At 42.4% G+C, this 12,736-nt stretch overlaps 2 protein-coding genes and 1 pseudogene across 3 annotated transcripts in view; 1 reads left to right on the plus strand and 2 right to left on the minus strand.

Annotated features, from left to right (window-relative positions):
- LOC121400959 (interleukin-17 receptor A-like) overlaps positions 1-9,442 on the minus strand; it is a 100,244-nt gene extending 90,802 nt beyond the window's left edge. Inside the window, exon 1 of the mRNA XM_041585311.1 lies at positions 9,395-9,442. The gene's annotated coding sequence lies outside the window, so the exon portion shown is untranslated. The remainder of the gene's footprint in view (positions 1-9,394) is intronic.
- Positions 1-12,736, plus strand: part of LOC121400960 (golgin subfamily A member 6-like protein 22) — a 183,053-nt gene that overhangs the window by 150,485 nt on the left and 19,832 nt on the right. The gene's annotated exons all lie outside the window — the stretch shown is intronic.
- Positions 4,994-7,026, minus strand: LOC121400969 (annotated as a pseudogene). The gene has a single exon (XR_005966008.1). The product of XR_005966008.1 is annotated as an interleukin-17 receptor A-like (transcript).

A 12,736-nucleotide genomic window follows, 5' to 3' on the forward strand; every position in this document is an offset into this window, starting at 1 on the left:
GTTCAAAAAAGGTCAAGTAACACCATCTAAAAAAGAAACAATGCTACACCAAGACAATAATGTTCTGAACTGCCAAATTCCCTTAAAATTGTACTAGTGCACCCACCCAAAAGGGCACTGAAGTTATTTAGTTTGTGTGGGAGTTGCCACCTCATAACCTTTATAATCTGATCTTTACATTCATGTATGGCTCAATTGCACTTTATTTAGACGCATGCTGCACACATAGTATTTAGACGCATGCTGCAAACAGTTTTGATATGGATAATGAATTTGAAACAACAGCACCACCTGTTGGTCATTTTACCGACTGCCTACCATCGGCTGAAAATTTATTTAGTGAGAAATTGCTGTCACCTTCCATAAAGATCTACCCAGCCCTGGTATGTAGTTTAAGGCAATGATGAAGAATTATGGGATTACCCAGCATCCCTCTGCCTGGGTGTCACAGCTTTAGGTCAGTTGCTGGAAACTGCAATTCACTGAAAGCTGGAATCCCACTCAGAAGGTTGCTGTGCAAAGCTATGTGCTAACATAAATATTCCCAGCTTTCAGCAACCCAGAGGCAATCAATAGGAAATCCAATTTCCAAGTATTCGCAAATTCCCATGTATCTCGGCTTTGCTTATCCATTGGTGGAGAATGCCCAGCATTCAAAAAGGATACAAATGAATTAAGGTGGGAAAATAAGCTATACCCTCATACTGTACTGTCTAAGGGAATCAATATGGCACCTCCCTCCTCCCATATGTATAAATACAAATATACAGAGAAGGAATGTTCTGGGCACACAATAAGCTATACCCTCATACTGTACTGTCTAAGGGAATCAATATGGCACCTCCCTCCTCCCATATGTATAAATACAAATATACAGAGAAGGAATGTTGTGGGCACACAGTAAGCTATACCCTCATACTGTACTGTCTAAGGGAATCAATATGGCACCTCCTCCTCCTCCCATATGTATAAATACAAATATACAGAGAAGAGATGTTCTGGGCACACAATAAGCTATACCTCATACTGTACTGTCTAAGGGAATCAATATGGCACCTCCTCTTATATGTATAAATACAAATATACAGAGAAGGGATGTTCTGGGGGCACATTTCTATACATCTCTAGAATAAAATCCTACATATACAGGCACACAACCATTTGAACAAATAACAACTGACAGTTTTGGTTTCCTCCTCATCTTGTATCTGGGCCAGATGGGGGCAGGGAATAGACTCTATACTGACAAGTAAGGCACAAATATAATTGTATTTAAATGGGTGAGTAAGAAATGTATGTGGGTGGCAGGGAAAAAAATCTGCGTTCAGCAGATGCAACAATTTATCAAGTGACTGCATCTATGTGGGTGCTGGCATTGTAACTTTGCTCTAATTATGAGCAAGATGCTGGATGAGTGATTTTTGTGTAGGTTACATGTACTCTGCATTTACATAGAATTGTAGTCTTTGGAAAGGGAGTGTGACTGTGGGATAGCAAGGTATAAGTAGGGAGAGATGGTGTCTATAGTAACAGTGGATAATAGTCTCTGGGAAGGGAGAGTGACTGTGGATAGCAGGTATAGTAGGGAGAGATGGTGTCTATAGTAACAGTGGATAAATAGTCTCTGGGAAGGGAGTGTGACTGTGGGATAGCAGGTATAGTAGGGAGGAGATGGTGCCTATAGTAACAGTGGATAATAGTCTCTTGGGAAGGGAGTGTGACTGTGGATAGCAGGTATAGTAGGGAGAGATGGTGTCTATAGTAACAGTGGATAATAGTCTCTGGGAAGGGAGTGTGACTGTGGGATAGCAGGTATAGTAGGGAGAGATGGTGTCTATAGTAACAGTGGATAATAGTCTCTGGGAAGGGGGTGTGTGACTGTGGGATAGCAGGTATAGTAGGGAGAGATGGTGCCCTAAGTAACAGTGGACAATAGTCTCTGGGAAGGGAGTGTGACTGTGGGATAGCAGGTATAGTAGGGAGAGATGGTGCCTATAGTAACAGTGGATAATAGTCTCTGGGAAGGTAGTGTGACTGTGGGATAGCAGGTATAGTAGGGAGAGATGGTGTCTATAGTAACAGTGGATAATAGTCTCTGGGAAGGGAGTGTGACTGTGGGATAGCAGGTATAGTAGGGAGAGATGGTGCCTATAGTAACAGTGGGGATAATAGTCTCTGGGAAGGGAGTGTGACTGTGGGATAGCAGGTATAGTAGGGAGAGATGGTGCCTATAGTAACAGTGGATAATAGTCTCTGGGAAGGGAGTGTGACTATGGGATAGCAGGTATAGTAGGGAGAGATGGTGCCTATAGTAACAGTGGATAATAGTCTCTGGGAAGGGAGTGTGACTGTGGGATAGCAGGTATAGTAGGGAGAGATGGTGCCTATAGTAACAGTGGATAATAGTCTCTGGGAAGGGAGTGTGACTGTGGGATAGCAGGTATAGTAGGGAGAGATGGTGCCTATAGTAACAGTGGGATAATAGTCTCTGGGAAGGGAGTATGACTGTAGGATAGCAGGTATAGTAGGGAGAGATGGTGCCTATAGTAACAGTGGATAATAGTCTCTGGGAAGGGAGTGTGACTGTGGGATAGCAGGTATAGTAAGGAGAGATGGTGCCTATAGTTACAGTGGGATAATAGTCTCTGGAAAGGGAGTGTGACTGTGGGATAGCAGGTATAGTAGGGAGAGATGGTGTCTATAGTAACAGTGGATAATAGTCTCTGGGAAGGGAGTGTGACTGTGGGATAGCTGGTATAGTAGGGAGAGATGGTGCCTATAGTAACAGTGGGATAATAGTCTCTGGGAAGGGAGTGTGACTGCGGGATAGCAGGTATAGTAGGGAGAGATGGTGCCTATAGTAACAGTGGGATAATAGTCTCTGGGAAGGGAGTATGACTGTAGGATAGCAGGTATAGTAGGGAGAGATGGTGCCTATAGTAACAGTGGATAATAGTCTCTGGGAAGGGAGTGTGACTGTGGGATAGCAGGTATAGTAGGGAGAGATGTTGTCTATAGTAACAGTAGATAATAGTCTCTGGGAAGGGAGTGTGACTGTGGGATAGCAGGTATAGTAGGGAGAGATGGTGTCTATAGTAACAGTGGGATAATAGTCTTTGGGAAGGGAGTGTGACTGTGGGATAGCAGGTATAGTAGGGAGAGATGGTGCCTATAGTAACAGTGGATAATAGTCTCTGGGAAGGGAGTGTGACTGTGGGATAGCAGGTATAGTAGGGAGATATGGTGCCTATAGTAACAGTGGGATAATAGTCTCTGGGAAGGGAGTGTGACTGTGGGATAGGTGGTATAGTAGGATAGATGGTGCCTATAGTAGCATTGGGATAATAGTTTGTGACTATGGCAGGTATAGAAAGGTCAGATGGAGCCTAAAGGGAAGTGCAATAGATCTGCTGTGAGATTCCAATGGAAGGTTTATGTTCCCTATAAATAGTGCCATATTGGTTCAACTGACTAAAGCTTTCTTCATTGACTGAAAGATCAATAGACGGACCTCTAGTTGGCCTTAGATAGTTGGTTGATTATGGACAATGGAGAACACCTATGGCCATTGGTGAATGAGTTGTGCTTGGTCCTGGGGTTCAGAAACTGACCCTTGCAGTTGGGTTTGATAAAGACTTGCTGTTTCTGAGTGTGTCTGGCACAATCACTCGATATACCACAATAGAACCCAGTGCTGCCCTGCATTAGGGGGCTCTTTTGGAAGCAGAGCTGCAGGGGTCAGTTTTCTGACTTATCAGCGCTCGGCTTTATTCATTTTCAGTTTGAAACACTTTCTTAACTGCCTATATTGCGTGAGCTTACCTAAAAAAACAAATATGGAATATTCTACTTTCATCTGGGATATTTAAGGTGAACTTTTTCCTGACCATTTCGTGTGCACTGGACTGGTGTCACCTGCACACTGTTTCCCCGGGGGGGTTATCACCATAAAATCTACAAGCTGATGTCCCATAAAGTCACCAAAGCTACAGATCTTCTACTGCACCAGGACAAAGCCTCTCCCCATCCCTTTGAGATGGTCATGGGAACAGTACTACAGTCTACCTCGTCCCCTCAAGCATGGTTCAAGCGCTATCTCACTGGCTCCTGCTTGCCCAATGGACTTTATGGACTGGTTCCTTGTCTGTGGTGCTTCATACAATCCTCCATTACTCTTCTGTACAAGGGCTGTCCCTTCTGGACCTTTCCCACTCCCAATATCCACAATCTTGCCAAGTTATCAACCAGGTAAAGCCACCCAAGGGCTGCCCTTCAGGTTTCCTGATTGCATTTGTTACACCTGAACTCTACCATACATCAGGGAGATACGATAACCTACCTACCGGGACGTCCTACTGCAGATAACCTGTGTCTGGTTAAACAAACCCTGTATAGTGCATGTATGTTTATGTCATGTGACATGTAATACAGAAAAGGTAATTGTGTGTGGTTCTTAGCACTGGCTGTTTCTTACTAAACAGAGTGGCCTTCTGCTTATAGGGGATGCTGGGACTTATAGTTCAAGAGCTGCAGGTTTCCCATGCCTCTCCTGTGTGCATAAAGCAATTCTTATTTTTATACTAAATAAATATACTATAAAACTGAGGGTAGCACGTTATATACTCATGTCTACACACTGATTCCCGATTTCAGGGGTACAACATGCTTCTGCAGTGAATTTGCTACAACCTGTTACCCCTATAGGTGCTAGTTTAAAAGCAAAACTGCCAGATTAAGACACTGCTTAATAAATACAGGGCTGCCTGTTCGCGCAGGAGGCAAAAAGATTGTCAAGCCCTTTTACTGTTAAAGGGGGAGAAAAACTATTTATTCTGGGCTTTAAACAACCTCTGCTGGCCAAACTTCTAACCGCAGCTATGAAACAACTTTGCGGGGTAAGTAATGGGCTCCCGCAGTTTTGTAGCAGCTCTAAATGTGACGTAAAGATATTCGTTTCTAGTGATAAATGAGTAAGGAAATTCATATTCCTTTGTATCTGCGAGATTTGAAGTTTATTTTAAGGATGAGCAGTTTGGAGCGGGTGGCAGAAAGTATTTTTATTTACACTGTACAGCTCTGAAGTTGCAAAGAAAATGTATTTACAGTTATCATATATATATATTTACCTCCTATTAAGTGATTGTAATCTATTGTCATTGATTAAAGTGGCGTTAAATTTTGGAACAGGACTCGTGTGTTTCTCATGGAAGCCCTACAGCCGCTTTGAGGAGAGGCTCGGCTGGTTTGAGGACAAATTACCTAGGGCATAATAAAGGGAGTGGAAGGGGAAGCAAGCTGAGGATATCCATGATTTATGTAACAGGGGTGGACAAGGTTGGAAAGATTTAATTGAGCAATATCGTTTTAAGGATACAACCGTATTCTTAAAAAGCGGTTGTATTCTTAAAAGCATTTTTGGGATTTGTGGTCAAGCAACAGTTGTTTAAAGTGTGGCAAATCTCTTTTACCAATCCCGTTCCTGCTGCATCTGGAAGGCCACTTTCATCATACGTTTACGCTTAATAAAATGTTAGGAGTATATAATATACACACATACAAGTGCACATGTAAGAAGTAATCACAAACAGTGCGTGGCCTCACTTGACTGCATCATTCCAAGACTCCACTCTGCTGCAGCAGTTTAACTTGGGCTGCCATCAAAGATTCCCTGTCCAGACTACTCATTGAGTCCCAGGTGATGTATCCCTGGTCTGGCTGCTCAGAATGCTTCACTTGCTCCAGCCTCAAGTAGTCTTCCTCCTCTGGAATCTCTAGGAGGTCACTCTGGGGCAGCTGCATTAAAAGTTTCATATGCTCCTCTCTCAGCAGATCCAATGAGAGGTAACCCTGGTCTGAGAGCGGAGAAGAGTAATGTTCTCCAACAGATACGCTGTCATCTTGCGGAGGGTTCAAGTGGAGATCCTGTCTGCAGATTTGTCCATCCATTAGGATAGGCTGCCATGTTTGCACACTTGAGCCCCCTTCATGCACGTGAGGCTGGACCAGGAGGCTTGAAGGCCCTTCTGCAATAATAGGGTCGGTTACCATGGTAGAGAGTGGCTTAGCAATGACAGGGTTCATCATAGAGATTGAACAATTGGGAATGTGCACAAGTGGTTTAAGCTGCTGCGTAAGACCTTCGCTAATATCTTCATCTTCATGGTCAGATTCCACTCCATCATTGGGCAAACACTGTTTCTGGAACCAATTGGGATGCTCGTCCTGCCAAGACCTTGCACTTGTTCAAGGCTTGCATCAAGAAGCCATAACTTTTGGTTTGCTGCTGTGGAGCGGTGACCTTAACTCCAGGACGGCACTGTTCTATCCTATGAATCCTAAAGAACACATCTTGTAGGTCTTGCGGGATGCAGTACTGGGGGCACATTTTAAATAGAGAGGGGATGTTGTCAATGCTGCTCAAATCGCCGAAATAAGCCACCACATAACGCTCTTGTATATTCATTTCAAAGTCCGGGATGATAAAGTTGAGGGTGAGGGAGAAGAGGTCACCCTGGTCAAGGGAAAATAAATGCCTGTTTTCTCTCAGCGCCACTTTGTTCCCTTCATAATTTTGCCTGGCTAGCCATTTCTCTTGTGTCCCCCGAGAACACAGAAGCAAAATAGTCCCGTTCACTTTCTCGATCTCAGCCTTCTGATGGTTCAGCCATGTTGCGGCACCAACCAGTCCGATGTTATTAACTTGACAACGGTCCAGCACGACCTCCATTCCCCAAGCGTCCCGCAGGAAATCCGCAAACTTGATTACCACGTCCAAGTACCGGCGACTGTCTGCAGAATACACCAGCCAAACCTTCTTTACTCCCGGATGTGTTAGGTCCAGAGCTGGAAGAGCAGAGAGATAATAAATCAAAAGGGATTGTTCATAGCAATAAAAATGCATAAAACGGAGACTATAGAATATTATCTTATGACGTTATCATGTTATACAACACTGCTGCTCCATCAGAGTTCGTTTCTTGTTACAACCAGGTGATTCATGCTGCTGTACTGTGACAGCTCAACTCCTTTGCTTTCAGCAGGTAATTAAATATTGTTAGGTTAGGTAGCATAGTAATTAACCATAAACCATCAACATAGCAAAAAAATGCCCTGGACTTACCTGTCTTAGAATCTTCTGCTGTAAAAAGAAAAAAGAATACAGTATTAGTAAATATTTAATTTCCCTGTCTTGGTAGCAAATACTACATGCCCGCTAACCCCGCTGCCTTAGGCTGTATTTAAAGGAGAACTAAAGATCCTTGGTTCAGATATGTCACACCCTAGGGGTCATTCACGTCTGCAAGTGCAGTGACTATAACTATTGTTTTTTTTCCCCCTAAAAGACCTAAGAAAGACCCAATTTAAACTCAGTTCAATATTTCTCATTAAAATTAGATTTATAAAGAGAGAATTAGTGCAAAGAATCACAAGCTCTCTAAAGAATCATTTGCTCTCCCTAGCTGCCCCCCATAGTGATATCAGAGTCAGAAATGGAGCCCGAGCGGCTTGCAGAGTGAAAGAGAGAGAGAACAAGCCATGGAACTTACTCTTTGAATCCTCTCGGCAAATAATTAAGATGGGTGCAAGGAGGATGATAAAAGCTGCCGGTATGAAGAACAAGCGCAACGCTGTTGGACACCGGGGCTGTTGAGACACATTAATAAACAAATTAGTCTAACCCCAAAATGGCTGTAACAACATCTCCAATTCACTGTTAAGTATTAGTAACCTTGATATGAAAGAGGAAAAGGTCCTGTGGCAGGTTTTACATATAGGGACATAAATCCTCCACTTATATCTGCCATTCTTGTGACCATATTTTGTTACTGTGACTGTCTCCGGAGATTGCAAACAGCACTCTAGTTTTGCTTTATGGCACAGAATTCCGCGCCGTTTAACAGAGCATGGCTGCAGGTAAGAAGTCTATATGCAGATAACTGGGGTTTCTCACTTACGGGGTGAGGTTGTGCTACATTGCGGCATGTGATTATAACGGATACAGTCAGTCTTACAGGTTGGCAGAACAGCCCATACCTAAAACGAGAAAGAGTTACTGTTAGAAAGCATGAAAGCCATGGTAGATGCAATGTAAGCTCACACATTTAGTGCAAATAGTGCCTACTGAACACCTCTATTGATGGCTTGTGGGCTGAGCACTGCCCCTGGCCATACCAAAGAGTAGGGCATATCAAACCACTAGGAACAGTTATGAAACTTGCATTATACACACTTCCAGACAACTGGATACTTCACCTGGATAAAATACCAGCAGAGGGGGTCAGCTGCCAGGCCCGTGAAGGTATGATTCATACGCTCGGAGCAATTATCCTGTAAAAACAAACCAGAATCAGAACTGTTAACCACGGCATTTACAATGTGGAGTGCAGGGTGCCTTCCATTATGGAGCACAAGAGACCTGTAGCCGCCCCCATGAATAAAGCACTGCATGCGTTCAGGGTGCTTGACCGATTTTCTATTTTCCCAGCAAGACCCCAGACACACATGCTCTTTTCTTGAGCACTGAGGAGCGCGATCTTGCAAGAGTACTTCTTTTGGGGGTCTTCCTAAATGACTCCTAATGAAAAAGACTACGCAATAAAGAAATACAAGTGGACACAAAACTTCTATAAAACCCTCCCACTGCATTAAGTAAGCAGCTCAATGCAAAAGGATGCTCCAATGAGAAGCCTGCCTACCAACACTAAGAGGCACATTTATCAAGGGTCGAATTTCGAATTCATGTGAGTTTTTTTAAAACACCCATAAACTCCCATGAACTCAACCAAACTAAATTTATTAATAAATCAAATTTTTAAAACTCGGGTGAATAGAATCGACCCGAAAACTCAAATCGAATTTGAATGGAATTGAAAAAACCTCGAATGTCAGGAAGGCTGCAAACAACTGCAGAATTGATCCCTCTCCCATTGACTTAAACAGCAATTCGTTAGGTTTTAGGTGGCGAATAGTCAAATTCGAGTTCTTAAAGGTCCAGAGTATGATAAATCTCGAAAATCGAATTCGGATTTTTTTTAAAAAAACTCGGAATCGAATTTGAATAATTCCCTGGTTGAATTTGAAAGTTTTGACCATAAAAAACGCGAAAATTTTAATTTTCAAATTCGACCCTTGATAAATCTTCCCCCAAATCAGTTTATAATCTAGACATAGGGAGATTACTGGGGCAATTTTGTCTGCCTGATATTACACTGTAAATCACACAGGACGGCATCGGGTAGGCTCGCCATCCTATCAGCAAAGAACAGAGCAACCCCTACACTTACAATCTCCTTTTTAATCCCATGGGGAGAGCCATCATTTCTCCTCAGCAAGGGAGGCAACGCTTATGCTATATGTTAACTGCTGAGTGGTGTGTTCGTACCTTTGCACTTACCGGATGTAAAGTTATAGGATATTGTGGACTTCTAAGTGAAACTATGAAAGTGTTTCTTGACCTAGAATCCTGTAGTCGCAACTGTCACTCCTGGTGTCGAAACTCACAACGAGGTCGTCGCCGTCGCTTCTCCGCACTAATGTTGGATCCCAGCAGTCTCCTGGGGAAAGGAAAATATAATATTCTGTGTATATATACAAAATAGGAATATCGGCACTCTCAAAAAATAAGTGATTCAGATGCCTGGGTGCAGTTTTCAAAGGGTTCCAAAATATATGATCAAAAAAAAACCACACACCTCAGGTCTTATTAAGAATTTGTATATTTTTTTGGCACATACTGATGTTTCGGGCTTGCTCCTTCAGCCTTTTTTTTTTAAATAAAAAAAAATTACACACACATGCATATATATATATATATATATATATATATATATATATATATATATATATATATATTATATATATGAAAATGTGATGGTAGCTAGGTGCAGGGGGAAAGGAACTATGGCAACGCAGGAGAGTGCTACAGTAAGACCCCCAGACAAGATACTGAAGGTACATTATGCTTTCCAATATTCCACACATCCCATCCATATCCGTCCCCCGCAGCTTAAAAAAAAAAAAAAAAAAATTTGGTTTTCATTTTTTATTATTTGTGGTTTTTAAGTTATTTAGCTTTTTATTCAGCATCTGGTTGCTAGAGTCCATATTACCATAGCAACCTACATTGATTTGAATAAGAGACTGGAATATGAATTGGAGAGGGTCTGAATAGAAACGAACAATGAACATTAGTTGATAGTAGTAAAATATATATATAGAAAATTCTCTGGTCTCGGTAGAACTCACCAGTTGTGAGAAGAGGTCCAGGTCCAGGTGCACCGCACTGAACCTTCAACTAAGGGACCGGACCACCATGTAGAAAAAAAGAGCAGGCACTTCTAAAGACCAATCCTCCAGGCAAACTTTTTCGATGCACAGGGATACAGCCTTACGCGTTTCATATAATTCAGATACTTACGCTAAGTACTCACACTTCCCACAGCATATTTAAAACAAGATAGAGCCAATCAATGTTAAGTATACTTCAGTGTCATAAATGAGGCAAAATGGAACACCACAATCTCTTAATATGACATCATTGAGCAATAGGCAGGTTAGACGCCATCTTGGTACTCTATATTGAATAGGGATGCACCGAATCCACTTTGTTGGATTCGGCCGAACCCCCGAATCCTTCACGAAGGATTCGGCCGAATACCGAACCAAATCCGAACCCTAATTTGCATATGCAATTAGGGGTGGGAAGGGGAAAACATTTTTTACTTCCTTGTTTTCTGACAAAAAGTCACGCAATTTCCCTCCCCCCCCCTAATTTGCATATGCAAATTAGGATTCGGATTCGGTTCGGCCGGACAGAAGGATTCGGCCGAATCCGAATCCTGCTGAAAAAGGCCGAATCCCGAACCGAATCCTGGATTCGGTGCATCCCTAATATTGAAGTTAATTCAAGAATCGAACAAATTAGGAGAAAACTCTTTTCTAATTCTAAATCCAACTCTGTATCATGTATTTTTGACATACAGTATAGTCCCAATACTTGGGAGATTTTTGAACATTGTAAAAAAAGAACCTAACTATACTGAAAACTGACCCTACATTAGACACTATTTTACGAGACGGTTGCCAATTTGTCTCAAGAAAATTGAGGACTTTGAGAAACGTTTTATCCCCATACACGTAAGAAACCCACATGGCCTACACACAGGTTCCTTTAAATGTGGCACATCTAGATGTATCACCTGTCAATATGTTATGGTGGGAGACAGATTCACTTCATAAACTACAAAAGAAATGTACAAAATAAAACAATACATAAACTGTAATACAAGGTCTTTGGAAGTGCCTGCTCTTTTTTGAGTTGAGTAAGAAAGAATAGCAATAACAATAAATGTGTAGCCTTACAGAGCATGTTTTTTAGATGGGGTCAGTGACCCCCATCTTTAGTAAAGATTTAAAGCTGTGCTCAGCTGGGGAATAAGAGGGAGCGGATGATGATTTTTAATAGCCATGCAATTTAATTCCCTGTAGTTTATACAGGGTCTCAAGGACCCGTCTCTTTTCTTAAAATTTTTTTAGAGCACCTGCAGGAGAAGATGATGGGCAAATTAAGCCTTTTGCAAAATCCTCTTGAAGTTATGCCTTTAATTCTTTGTATATAGGTGTGGAAATATTAAATATTCTTCCATAAGGGATTTTAGTTCCTGGAAGTGATCCCATGAGCTTTATGGAGAGGCATATGATGAACGGTTCTACCAAAACAAACTGGGATTTGTCGTTTCGCACTTGGAGGTGCCAAAGGTTAGGTACCCCCAAGTGAATGTATTTACTTACCTGAAACCCCAGGCCGGTGCTCCTATCAGCAGAAAAACTGCACCCGGCCCGGGGTTATTTCAGCAAGCACCACGGAGCAATTCTCTTCTTTCTTCGTGCGGCTGCGCATGCGCATTAGAGTGAAAAGACTATAAAGTCGGCTTTTTCATTCTACTGTGCTTGCATCTTCCCCAGGAAACTTGAATAAAGAAGAAGCCCGAGGAGAAGTGCTCAGTGATGCTCACTAGAGAAAAACCCCAGGCTGATGCAGTTTTCTGCTAATAGGAGCACCGGTCTGGGGTTTCAGGTAAGTAAATACATTCACTTGGGGGTGCCTAACATTTGGTAGAGTTGGGAGGACATCAAAGCTTACTTTTTCTGAATGTTCTTTATTTAAAACATAAATAACATCCCGGCTTCAGAGAAAACAGGACCAGAATGCAATGGGGTGCTATCCACCCCTTCTATCGAAATAGGATAGGGTTTGGTGGTTAGAGACAGTCCTGCTTGAGATGGAGTGTATTAATGCTTGCGTCCCTTAGGGTAAGAGCACACTGGGCGATAAGTCGACTGCGACTTTTAAAAGCGAGTTCTCGGCAAACAGTCGTTCATGTTTGTCAGAACACGCAGGCAGATTGCAAATTTCTCCAGGCTATTTATGCAGCACAGGCATGGATTTGAGATCGCAATGTAGCTGTAAAACGCATGAGGAGACCCTTTTGCAAGTGATTTGTTAGAAATAGCTTGTTCATAGAGAAGCAAGAAATCCCTAGAAGCACACACAACGATTAGGTCGCCGTGCGATAACATTGGTAAAATACCGCTGTCGTCATGACGCCACGGTTACCCTACGCGGCACATAACGATGCGTTCATATCGGTACAAAAGGTCGCACATAGTGTTCTCAAACAAAAAAACGTCCGAGAGAACAGGCCGAGAAACACGCAGAAAACAATGTCCTTTTTTA

Source organism: Xenopus laevis, chromosome 3L (genome assembly GCF_017654675.1).
Source record: "Xenopus laevis strain J_2021 chromosome 3L, Xenopus_laevis_v10.1, whole genome shotgun sequence".
Taxonomy (NCBI): Eukaryota; Metazoa; Chordata; class Amphibia; order Anura; family Pipidae; genus Xenopus; species Xenopus laevis.